The following is a 14198-nucleotide window of genomic DNA, read 5'->3' on the forward strand; positions in this document are numbered from 1 at the left end:
GAAACAACAAAATTGTCTGTAAATGCTCATAATTCAATATTGGACTGATGAATATCCAAAATTCTTTCAGGTTTCTTTAGTATGAACAAAATGCTAAATATTGAAAGCAGCAGTTCTGTCCTTTCAGGTCCGTAACATCATTAATTATGCTTTCAAATTTTTGTAAACAATCAACTTTTAAATGAATATTTTTTCAAAAATACAACAGCTAGAAATATGCAGTAAGTACCAAATTTCAGATTTTCAAAGTTCTACCAGACAGTATCTAGTAATCAATGGAGAAATTCATAAATTTTGACAAAAATCAAAAAAAGTCTTTTTGGTTCACAAAGAAATTGAAATTTTTTTCGCTACAAAACATTAAAACTTCAATATGATCAATGCTTGCTGACATTGGCTGAAAGTATTTTGAAAACCTGATCTTTTAGTACTTACTGCATATTTGTAGCTGTTGTCGTTTTTAAAAAATATGAATTTTTAAATAGATTGATTACAAAAATTTGAAAAACGAAAAATGATGTTACAGGCCTAAAAAGACAGAACTGCTGCTTCCAATATTTAGCATTTTGTTCATACTAAAGAAACCTGAAAGAATTTTGGATATTCATCAGTCCATTATTGAATTATGAGCATTTAAAGACAATTTTGTTGTTTCAGTCGTCAATCAAATGCTTATTGGAACTAAGCAGCTCCATTTTGAACTTCCAACGTACTTTTGTCTTATTAAGCAACCAAAATGCTTCCAAATTTTGTTTAATTTGCATGCCAAGTCGCTTTCTTCACAGAAATATTCGCTTCACTGTAGATATGACATTTTCTTCCAGAATCGTTCAATTGTTAACGGATTTTTTAATTTTGAATGGGGTTTGGTGAATTTATGAATATAGGTGATGTTGGATATGGTGGGGAAATATATTAAATGACGAATAAAAATGCGTGCTTTTGGTTGCATAACTTTGAGGAATCAAAAAAGTTGTCGTGAGAGCAGAGTAAACATCCTTTAGATTTTTGCTGTGGGACTTGAACCTATCAACACTTTTTTGAAATGTTAATCTTGTATTATGAATCTTTTGATTGTTAAAACAATTTTGACATTATGCTGTTACTACAGTTCGTCTAAAATAGCACAAACTATGTATAATGTTTTAATGACCCAGCCTTATAAGTTGAAGGCACTGCATTTAAGAATCAATTGTACAAAACAGTTTATAATGGGATCGGAACAAGTTTCGAGCTCTGCATATTGCAAAGAGACGAGTTCGTCATACGACCTGATGTACCCTGTAATGTACCCAGTTACAATTCATTTGTGCAAAATTACGTAAAGAAAATCGTCCAAATCCTAGTATATCCTTGTATACCTAGGCAGTGAAGGTATATTATGTCCCACAGACCTCAAAATTGCATCCATCACACGAACTGAGCTAAGCAACTAGAACGGTGAAATGGAAAAGGAGTTTCGAAAATTAGACTGCGATTGAACTCAGGATCTTTGGTCAACGCTCTATTATTTAGGCCACTGATGCCATTTTCACCTGTGTATCTACATATTAGACGTCTATTAGACATTACCGGGACCGTGACCGGAAATCCCAGAATAAGTCCCAGAAATGAGTCCCGAAAATCATCCGGGACCGGGATTTCGGAAAAGCATACATCTAAGATTCAGAAAATGCAAGCTTCTAGCTCTTGGCCGAGCCATAGTTATTACAACTTTCTCTTTTTTAATTCTCGTTCCAACTCACGGGTTAGAGTGAGTCTTTAAGCAGATTAAAATGGACATAAAATTGTCCTCTACTGCCACATGTCTTTCCTTTTTGATGAACCTTTTCTTCTTCGTTGAACCTTCCACTTGAGTTATATTACAGCATCATAATAGCGACATTAAAAAATGTCTTAATATGCCTAGATTGTCTAGATTTATGACTTTTAACATATTTTTTATGAGCGTGTGTCTTATGGATGTGAATAAAAAAGGGGCTTTGTAATATTTTATGTCATAAATGAAGACAATTTTTTGTCACAAAAAAAAAGTTCTTGACTTTATTGAGTTCAATTTACATCACAACAAATTGAGCCTTTCTCATGTGCCACATGGGGTAATTTACGTCTTAAAAATTCATCATTGTCTTATGTTTATGATTACTCTTTTGTTTCAGTTATGACATGATATCAATTAAATAACAAAACGTGAAATTTGAAAAGCTTGGCAATAAGGCAAAGGGAGGTTGTCTCTACATGAAGCTTATCTGGATTTGATTCCTTTTTTTAAAATAATTTCCGATTTCCTGTGGCTTTTTAAATTGAAAATTTCATTTCATATAAACAAATTAATCAACTTGAAATTGAATTGATATCAAAACACGTGTGTAAAATGTTTGACTTGCTTAAAAAACGAAAACAAACTTGAGAGGTATGTCTGCTGTTTTGATAAACGTCTAATACAGTCAAAGACAATCTGTATGACGTGGCCCTCTCAGATTTGTTAGAAAAATGTTTGAAAAAGATAAAACTTGAAATTGGGGAAGCCGAAGGTTGACTCCTGTTATCACTAAATGCACCGATGGCTACCGAGCCATGTGTCGGCGACCAGCTCCTTAATTGAAATAGGAATGGTAATGTTTATAACTTACGATCTCCGAACCCATGTATTTTATGATGTTTCCAGATGATTTAAAATGCAAATACCAGTACAGCCTGTCTATGACATAGTGGTTAAGCCGATCCAAATTGGAAATTTGAAAACCAGATTGAAATTTGATCAATTTTTAGTGAAAATCGAAAATTCAATCTTAAGATAAAATGGGAGGCCAGCACTTTGGAGAATTAGCTAAGATCCGTGAAATTGCTACCCACAAAATTTCACCATTCGAACAGAAGGCTTTCGCTGGAATCATACGTAATGGAGTTCCAAATACATTCCGTCGCATCAGCGGTCAAATCTTCAGAGTTGTACCTCCATTCATCATCGGATACTTCTTCTACAGCTATGTTGAAGGACTTCATGCTAGGTATTTACGCAAAAACCCAAAGGATTTCGAAAATGATGTGTAAATCTGTTCAAATTCCATCTATGAATTAATGTAGAAATTTAAAAATTCAAACAATAAAAATTAAACCAGCACCATTTCAGATTTACACCATCTTGAATGCAGCCGGATATTTAATCAATAAACCCATTATTGCCAATTACCCGATGGACAAAAGAGCACGGAGGCGACCAAAGAATTCTTGGAATTAGCAATTGTCAAAAGACAGCTACCGATAGAGTCAGTTTTAGACGTCAACTATGGGAGGTCATGATGACCAGGTAATCTGCAAATCCAACGAAGCAAATAAGTAAGTAACCAATTTGTGGTATTCAGATGTGCCATCCCACAAAAAAGGTTATCCACCACTTGTCTAATACACACAAATATCACTATTTAAACCTTCAGTGTATTTATTAAGTATCATATCACATGATAAGGTTAATCTATTAATTGCAATAACATTTTCTTTCAAATATTATTTTTTATTTACATTTTAAATGTTTTTGGATTAAATTGTATTTTTTTAAGTATGGAGCTAGAGGATTTTGTCAATATTTGCTTTAAATTAGATAGTGTAGAGGGAATAGAAGCCTATTGTGAATATATGGGTATGTAATGTTAAGGTTCCTTTAACTATAAATTAAAAAATATTTCAAAATTAAATCTAGGATTTAACTCAAGAAAACAAGGAAGAATTCTCAAAAAGAACCAATACGTGTACCTAAAACACACATGCTGTGGATATGGATTTAACTTATTTGAGGAATTTGGTCTGCTAAGATTCAAAATGCCAGTTAAACCAAATCCAAGCTATCGAGAGTTTGGATGGAGCAATGGATTTTGTAGAAGCTCAATGCAGATATTAGGAAATAAAATTGTCCATACACAAAAAGGTCGCAGACAGATAGTAACTGTAAGGGAATTTTTTGCAGATGGTATGAAGTGTGTTGTTACGGTTGATAAATCGGTTATGTTAATCAAGTACTTTGTGAGGGTTGATAGATAAATAAATAAGTTGTTTTAAATTGTTGAATTCATTTAGTTTACTTTACTGACTTTAGTGGTTGTATAGATCAGCTGGGATCCATGGCCACTGTTATTTGGGGTCTTAAACTGGTTTTATCGGTGGCTGCCCTTTGTCAATGGTCAATACCAAGAGCTACACTACCCCTATCGACAGTTTTCTTCCATAAGCTTTCTGGACGTCCAGAATTCACTTGACTTACTTAATAATTCACAAAACATATGTTTGAACAGTTAACCAGAATTGAAGGTCCTCCATTTTGACGCGGCCTCTACTGAAGGTCGACCGCCAAAGGAGACCCGTCTCCATGGTGTGCACTGGAGGTCTACACTGAAGGTCGACCAACATGGAGGTGGGCCTCTTCTGGATAATGAACATGGGTCTCATCTGACGGTCGACATCCGAGAGGTCTTTGGTCGTCCACAAACGCACTTGATTTGCTTAAAAAATGCATAAAATATCTGTTTGAACAGTTAACCAGAGTTGGGAGACCTCCATTTGGACGAGACCTCCTCAAGATACCAGCCGGCAAAAGAGGCTCGTCTCCATGGTGTTGTCGCGGCCTACACTGGAGGTCTACACTATATGACGGCCATAATGGATGCTGATCTCCTTTGAAGACTTTAGAAGAGCCTCCTAATGATAACCGGCCATATAAAGCCCTTTTAATTCTCTAGTTAACGATTCTAATCAAACCACCCAAGTCTATACCAAATTCCAGCATACGCCACTGCCACTTGTTATCAAAAAAATTTATCAAACAATGATAAAAATCAATTTCAATAAAAAAAAATCACATTTTAACCTTAGTTCTTTAACATTACACTCACGAATGGATATAGACGATTTTTTTGGTAATTTATATCAATTGCATAGTGTTGAAGGAGTCGACAGATACTGTCGACATATGGGTAAATGTTTTCTTCTTTGTTAAGTATTGATATGATTTTAAATTAGCTTTTTAAAAGCTAGAATATGGCCCGAACAAGCGTGATAGAATTCTAGACAGTGAGCAGTATGTGTACATTCGTGGAGATTGTTGTGGTGCTGATTATCATCTGATTGAACAAGTTGGATTGATGCGATATCAAAATTCATACAGAGCGAAGCCAAATTACAGAGAATTATCGCTGAGCAATGGATGGTGTCGAAGCTCATTACAAATTGTTGGAAATAAAATAATTCACATTCAAAATGGACGGAGGCAAATTGAGACAGTGAGAGAGTTTTATTATGACAGATTGAGGGTGACAATTACAGTTGACAAGTCTGCTGTTCTTGTTAAAAACTATAAAAGAGTTGATCCTTATTTTAATATTCGTTGAAATTTAAATTAATCAATTAAAGCCATTTATAATTAAATTAATGCGTTAATTCATTTAATTCTATGATCTTGTCCAATTTGGAGGTAATCTGTTTTCAGGGTACAAGTACCCTCACAACTGATATGTACGGCCAGCGAAGTAAAGTAGGCAGGTACCCCCAGATTGGGGTAGTCCAATTTCAGATGACATCATTTATAAATGAAACCTTGCTTTATTTATGAACAAAAACCTTAATCAGCAAGAAATTAAAAATCTTATCTTGATGATAAAAATAATCGGATTTCGATAAGGCTCGATCCATAAGTGATGTTGCAATATCAACCATAATATTCAAAATATTGTTAAAAATTCCAATTTTCGACTTGCACCAGATTCGATTGGAGTAGGACTCCCAAAAAAGTGAAGTCCGGACACAAAAAGTCCACAAAATCCAGATAAACAGACCGTTGGAGTCGGACTTTACAGAACAGTTAAGTCAAGCTTTAGAGTCCAGTAAAGTCGGACTTTAGAGTCCAGTGGAGTCCGGCTCCCAAAAGTCCCGCCAACTCTGCCTCAAAGTACTTTAAAATAAGTCCACTTTAATTCTTCGAATCCCATTTTACCGAACTCTTATCGCAAATTTTGCTATCTTTTGCCAGTCTACAGAATAAACAATATCATAATCTGAATAAATTTCCTGAATTTATTTGCTTTCGAGTTGTGTTCTGGTTAAAGACAAAAAATGGAAATTGAGGACTTTTTTAATATTGTGTACCAATTGGTTAGAGTGGAAGGAATTGATAATTATTGCACCTACATGGGTATGGCCTTAAATTGTGTTAAATGGAACAGGTTGCAATTTATTGATTCAAATTGATTATTTTGAAATTGATTCAACTCGAATCGACTATGTGATTTTCATGATGGCAGCAATAGACTCAAACCGACTTGAATCGACTTCATTCGACTTCGATCAATGCAATCGAATCTAATTAAAATCCGACTCGACTTCAAGTTCTGGTTATATGTTCTGTCAGCGGGGCGTGGTTGTCGCATTATAGCAGCTAAATTGTAATGCTACGAAAATAGACATACAGTTGATCAGAGCTTGAAGTCGAATAAAAACGACTCGAGTCGATTTGAGTGAGTACCGACCACTTTGAAAAGAATTCGGCTCGATTCGAGTCAACTCGGTTTAGGTCGACCGGAGTCGACCCAAGTCGACTTAGATTCAAATCAGCTTCAAGCTTTGTGGTGAACAAATTAAAGCCTGTTATCCTTGAATTGTCATTTAAATTACAGAATTTAATTAATTCATTTTAATCTTCAAGGTTTGAATCGTAACAAAAGGTACAAAATTCTCGACAGCAATCAATACGTTTACATCTATGAGTCATGCTGTGGATTTGACTACAATTTGACAAAACATCAAGGAATTGTTAAAACAAATCAGTCATATAAAGCAAGAAGCAACTACCGTGAATTTACTTTAAATAATGGCGTATGCAGGAGCTCACTTGAAATTACTGGAAATAGAATTATTCACACTCAAAATGGAAAGAAGCATATAGTTACAGTAACTGAGTTTTTTGACGATCGATTGATAATAACAAGAACTGTAGACGCGTCGGTTGTTTTGATTAAGTATTATAAATCAATTGGTAGACATTGGAGGAGCTTGTTTAGGGCTTCATAATTATAAAGACCCATAAAGACATAATCCAATAAATTACGTATTATAATCAGGAAAACAACATTTTTGTTGGGTTTTGGTATTTTTGTAGGGTTCGGCTATGAACCGCATGTCTCAAATTCCTGCATTTTAGAAGCTCAAGTATGCAATCTTCGGCTGTACCTTAGAAGTACTTTGATGAATGCAGGACTGTAGTTTTGGACAAACCCTAAGACTGTCATAAGTAGCCTCAACAAATTAGTTGGAGGTATTGACACCGACTATCCTCGCCCCATCATGGATACGCTCCTGTTAATAATTTTTTACAAAACTAGACAGATAATTACTTTCTCTTTTCAGTCTTTTTCTTTAGGTCTAAATATAAATCAGTAATTCGTTTTCTTTTACGTCAATTATTTCAAACACATTCTTACTAAATATTTATCCCGAATGACACACGACGTGAAAAAAGTCATAAAAAGTGTCCTTAAGGCAGCGTGACTCTAAAGCAGTGATGGGCAACCTTTGTTGTGTCATGACATACCTCACTGATGATGCACAGGTACCCAACACGCACTGCTCTTGCCTGGAGTCGGGTTTTCTCGGATTTGGCTCAAATCTCGAGGTAGACCAAAAAGCTCTTGGGATAGCTGTGTGAGCAACGATGCAAACGTGCTGGGAACTAGAAACTGGCAGAAGTTATCTAAAGACAGATCCAGCTTTCGACGAATTCTAAATGCGGCAATGGGCCCTCGTGCGCCTTCGCCAAGGAAGTAAGTAAGAAAGTAACTCAAATCCAGAGTCATGTCGGCCTAACGATACTAATTTATGTTCTGTTTTCGCCGTTTACTTACTACTTATTGGAATTCACACATTTGTGCTTAAAATGTAAAAATTCCCTGCTTTATCATCTAATCGATAATCGTGTACTACTGTTCTACGTCATATCTCTCGATGTGCCTCTCGGTCATTCCACACCTTATCTGAGTCATAAAACGATATCAACAACAACTTAAAGTAATAATAGCTTTATAAAATTTTTTGACACTCAATTGTAGTTGAGTTGTCGATCAGGTTAATCCATGAATCATAATATGGAAATAGACGATTTTTTTGGGATTGTCTACAAGCTGGAGAGTGTTGAAGGAGTTGAGAGATATTGCGATTATATGGGTAAGCAATCAGTTTAACATAAAATTGCTTAAAATTCTAATTAATCTATTCCTAAGCCAGGCATTGGAGTCGGAAAGCAAGGACAATATTATAACAAAAATCAATTCATAATGTTGAAGCCTACATGCTGTGGATTTGATTATAATTTAATGGAACAAAAGGATCTGTTTAGGTACTCAAATTCCTATAAAGCAAGACCAAATTATCGTGAATTAACATTACATAATGGAATATGTCGAAGCTCATTAGAGATTAAAGGAAATATTATAAAGCATGATCAGAGAGGACGACGGCATATAGTCACGGTTAGAGAGTTTTCTGCAGAACGATTGAGAACCACGATTACTGTCGATTCAACTGTTACGATGGTTAAGAATTATGTTAAAATTGGAAAGAAGAGATTTATGTAATATTGTTGAATAAATGAATTGCCACGAAAATAAGAGATTTAAGAGTCAAGACTCAGACACTCATCTGAAATGTGAAATTTTATTTTTTTATTAAAAAAATTTGTGAAAATTGTACAATTTTTGAGATGAATCGAAGCAAGTTGCAAAACAGGTGCCCTAATTCATATGGGTTTTCCTACATTATCATACAAATTATCAATAATTTGTACGGCTGTCACAGGCACCTGTTTTGCAACTCTGAGTCGAAGTGACTCCGCAGCGGAATGCTTTAATATACACAATTATAGCTAAAAGGATTCTGCGATCATGGTTTTGAAACCTGGTAGATAAATTGTTCACTAGTCTTTTTCGAATTATATGCTCACATAGGCTCACATCTTCGCTTTATTGGCTACAGGTAGTAATGTCCTCAAAGGAGTGATTATGATTCCATTGTAAACTGTAGATATCTGATGTTGATTGAAGATATCTGGCGCACTTTATCTCTTACATCTTTACTTCGCTGGTCGTACAGATCAATTGTGATCCATGACCTCCCACTGGAGTCGCCTGAAGCTGGCTTCAACTTATCAATTTCCGCACTTTGTCTCACCAAACAATCATTAGTGCAATCATCATCACGAAATATCCAATCGTAGTTTTAGATCTCAATGATTCAAAACCAGCGGTCAGTAGCCTGCGTGCCGCGACACACGATTGTTTTGGAAATTCTTTGAATCATATGCCGTGTCGATAATTGAATAAAAATTGTCAATTTTATTGACACTTAACAACAGGTTATAAAATATTCAGTTAACCTATTGTACCTCAATAGTTCCTAGAAGTCTGATAATTCCAACATAAATACAACAAACGACATTAATAATGCAAATAACTACAAATTAAATCCATATGATAGATCAATCAATGAGATATGATTTAATGATTTTACTTCTCTGAATTGATATGTTTCTTAACGTGCTCGATAAAGTCTTTGTAAAGTCTGATCAGCTATTTAATGAAAATTGGTTGGATAGAGATGAATATATACGTCAAAGTTATTGCTCATAATGAATCCAACTAGACAAAGTCAATGACCACATGAAATTTCTTATCATCAATAATTGGATGCGATTCCCCACAACTTTTTTTGATTTTCCATTACAGCAACCATCAGAAACTTTGTTTTGTCGTCATTTACTTGCAGTCTGATCTTATTGGATTCTCTTTAAAAACCTGAAGTAAGCATCAGTTACGGAACTCCTGTTCCTACCAACAATGTTCTACCAACACAAAGCCTAAAATATTAAAAATTGAAACCATCGACATAAAAATTTATACAAATAATTTCCGATCATTTATGAGCCATTTTTAAAGCTTTATTTGTATTTTACATTCCAATAAAAATTCCAATTTCCTATTGTCAATTCAACTCACCACACATATTGTAACCTCAACCAAATTTTGTAACATTTTGCTACATTTTACTCCAAAAAATCAAAACAATTCAAAATGTCAAATGAGGAAATGTGTCTGAAGTTCTACTAAATTATTTAAATGTCAAAATAGTCGAAAATTATTGTTGGGATTATTTTCAGTTTTTCCTTTTTTTCTTTGAATGTACTCGACGAATAAAATTTATATCAGTCCATTACTTGACCCTTTTTTCTTGTTCTTCTTTCATTTACATTTTTCTTATTTGAATAGAATTTATAGAAGAAGAATGCGATGTTGTAAATTTAGGTTAGGTGTCTGATAGGTTGAATTGAAAACTTTAAGTAAATTTCAAGCCTGTGAATTGTTAAATCTGATTATGTTTGGAAGGTTTCGAAGAATAGAGCAGTCTTTAGACATTCCCTACGTGCGACAATGAACCCTCGTGCAACACAGTCAAAGAAGTAAGGAATAATTAAGCATGTTTGGATTAGATAACCCTCAGACCCATAGACAAAGAGTGTGCTTCTCTCAAGTGAAGAGACAACTGAGAGCAATGCTCATGAACATGTCCATCTAGTAAAGGGGTTGACTGAGTCAAATGACTCCTAACCCCCCTAACCTTCTTAGAATACGCCCCGGAATTGAGATTCAGAACTGATTATTAAGATCTAGAGCTGCGCAAGGACGTATCGCGCGATAATGATTGTTTAACGAGTGAGGGGTGCGCCAGACCACTGCACTCATTAAATCTACAGTTTGTTGTGATATCAGAACCACTCTTTTGATGACGCTATTGTCAACTTATTGTCTTTAGCCTACAAAGATATGCTGTGAGCCACGTTTCCACTGCATATGAAAAAATGTTTCTCCTGTCAAGTGTCGAATTCATGGCCGCTTGTTCGGCCATCACAATAATTAGATACTGTAGGACAATAACGCCATCGAGTTACCTCTACCTCTACGAATTTCAGTTTTAATTTAGTGAACTTACCAATTTTATTGATGAGTATACTCATAATATAGAAAATATAGGCTGTACCTGGTATTTTTCTGAAGGTCAACTAAGTCATCACTTTATAAAGCTCGAAAGTTATCTAAACTGCGCTCTAAACTCCCAAAGTATTCCTAATCTTTCCTAACTTTCCCCTAAATAACTCCATTCTTTATAATCACAACCGGAAAAAATTTATGAAATTCAAATGCAGAACTTTTCTTTTTCCTTCGTTATGTTATTTTAAATTCAAAGAACAGAAATTTTTTTTCCTGAATTTCTTGAATTAAATTTGAAGAACTTGTTAAACACTTTTCTTGTTTATGTTGAAGGGGGTTTTTGAGGTTATTTGAAATTTCATCCATTTCTGAATAAAATTGCATAAAATTGGTTTGAAAAAAATATTTTAATAGCCTTCACAGCCATTAGAAAAATGGCTATGCTTAGCATCAAGCATAGAAAAGTTTTTTAATTAGCCTTTAGCATCCGGGGTGAAAATTTCTATTTTTATTATTTTTTTAGTTTCTATATTTCTATTTGGATACAGCAGAAACTAAAGGAAGAAACCTCATCTTATTTAATGTTATTCTAGGGCTTGTTTCCGATTGCTCTATGCTCTCTTGTCTTTGCTTTCTTTTTATTTGTTCTATAAACAAACTTCTTTGAGCTTTTGTCTGTTCTTTGGATTGTACAATTGCGTACAATATCCAAAATATATAAGGAAATATAAAGTTTGAATGTTATGCTTAGCCACAACAGACATGTCGAGAAGGAACGAAAATCATTTTTGTTTATTTTTTTGTAAGTTTTTAAGTTCCTTTTAAAATAAATTCTTCAAAATAGCTAATGGTTTTCGTTTTTTCCAACTTAGCATAGTTGCATGACCCAGGGGTATACCACAATATCCATAATTTGAGAGTCACCAAACCATAAACCAAGTTGATGTAACTAGAAACAGCGGAAAAGTACTCAAATTCGACTATACTTTCACTGGGATTAAACCCGGGTCATTAAGGTTAGTAGGGCCTACATTCTAATCACTTCGACACTACTTCTTTTTCGCTGTCTGCAACTTTTGTGTAGTTGGTGGCAATTGCTAGCTCATTTTCCTCCGAAATTAGTTCAAAACTCGCTCCGAATTGCTATGAAGATATTAAATTGGTGAAAATATGAGAAGAGTACTCTAAGAATAAGACAGCGAGGCTGTTGATATGAAGTGGTGGCTGACCAAACGTCAAGAGTTTCACCTTCTCATGATCTTTCCTGTTTTCACGAAAAACTCTGCTGATGAACGAAATTGTACCGGGATTAGTACTTTAAAGAACAGATTAAAAGCTTCTCCAAAATCTTCGCCTGAAGCAGAATTCATGGAAGGAAGTTGTCGATCGAGACAGTGTTGCACTTGGTATATGAAATTTTCTAGCGGAAACCAGCGATAGGGCCCGTTTCAGGGAGCACCTACGGAACGCCATGCATCGCCATGGATCTGTACAGCCAGCGAAGTAAATAACTAACCATGGAAAGCTAGAAAATTAAATTTATTCTCATATGTTAAATGAATTAGAATAACTTTTCCGATAGTTTTAGTAACAGATAACAAAAAAAAAAGTTTCACGAGTAAACTAAACTGACAACTTGATTAGCTTTTTGCTTTTTCATCCCTTCTCGCGCTAAAAATTATACAAAAAATTTTTTATGTGCATAAAATTTAATTTATTTTTTTTTTATGCTGAAAGGTAAAGGGAAGTGCTGTTGTTTTTAAAAAAAATCTCATTGCACAATGCGCCAGTTTTTTTTTATTTTGAATAATTTAATTATCACAACATCGTTTGCACACTATTCTCGTTGTTTTTTCATTTTTCATGAGATTTCATTCTCTCTCTTCATTACGGACATCAGAAAATAAAGGTTGGTGCAAAAAAGGTATGTGTTTTGTTTATTTCCATTTTTAGAGGTGGAAAATGTGCCTTGAATGCACGTATATGTAAAATTGGATAGAAAGGTTTTGACACTAAACATTTTAGTTGTTTTAAAATAGTTTTTAAAGATAAGGTTGGGTACTTTTGAAAAAGATCTTACCAAAAGAATCTCGGATGTATGCAGCAAGTTAAACACTTTGAAACGGACTTCATTGTTGTTGAGGATATACACAAACAGCGCTATTTGGACATCATTGGATTCATCAAAGACATAGGTTTTCAATAGGGCCTTTGAGATTTGACAGAAAATCATTAATCGCAGTGCCGATTTGGTTTATGTAAATACAATGAAAGAAATGGCCATAAATCAATTCCTAGCCCGACTTGACTCCAAACTAAGGCCCAATTTCATCAAATCTTGACTGGGAACATAGCTACATTGATGTGAGGTCGGATTTTTGATCACTTCAACGTCGTGTGCTTTCCTGTATATATTTTACCTTAGAGACATAAATAAAACAAAGCAAACAATATGAAATTCCTACGTAATGAACAGCAACCTAGTTGCCCAGCCTAAATGACACTAACACCCCCTTCTTCCCCCCAAAATCTGATTCTACCTACCAAAAAAAGAAACCTTGATTTAGTAAATTCGGATTTATCTTTTATTCTCCTTTCAGTAAGTCTGCGGTATTTTTTCTCTCCTGCATGTGAAATTTATTAGTGTTTTTTTGTTATTTTTTGCATCTCAAATGACCACATTTTAATTAAATTGGCGAGACTAAAATAAGATTAAAATTTTTTTGTGTCCTTGCATGGTCATAAATTTGAATTTGTTTATTTGGCAAACATAAAGAATTAGAAAGTAATTGGATTATATTTAGTAATATTGAATTGGAAGGGGAATTATGGAAATTACGTAGAATTGTGATTTTAGAGAAATCATCGAAAATTGCAAAAATAGAGAGCTTATGCTTGGAGAAGGGGAGAAGACTGTGGTAGGGTTTGCTGCACCTTAAACTGTGATTTTTCCAGACGTTTTCTCCTTGAAGCGGATTGTGTGATTCGCGACACTCAAATTGTGGTACATTGTATTGATTTTTAGGTCATGCAATATGCAGAATCATGAAAACCTACCCTATTTACCCTTAGTCATGCAAACCTGTCATATCGTCTCGGAAAAAGGTTATGCAAATAGTCGAACTTTAGGGTTACGTAATCGGTGAACGCCCTGGATTGGATGTGTTGAAAAGGACA

General features: G+C 34.5%; 1 long non-coding RNA gene across 1 annotated transcript; it reads left to right on the forward strand.

Annotated features, from left to right (window-relative positions):
* Positions 1–4608: 4608 nt before the first annotated feature.
* LOC139095676 (uncharacterized) lies at positions 4609–5418 on the forward strand. The gene is made up of 2 exons (XR_011544891.1): positions 4609–4967; positions 5029–5418. It is a non-coding gene; the product is annotated as an uncharacterized lncRNA (long non-coding RNA).
* The last annotated feature ends 8780 nt before the right edge of the window (positions 5419–14198 follow it).

Source organism: Chironomus tepperi, unplaced genomic scaffold (assembly GCF_022539635.2).
Source record: "Chironomus tepperi strain 1889 unplaced genomic scaffold, CSIRO-AGI_Ctep_v1 contig_373, whole genome shotgun sequence".
Classification (NCBI taxonomy): Eukaryota; Metazoa; Arthropoda; class Insecta; order Diptera; family Chironomidae; genus Chironomus; species Chironomus tepperi.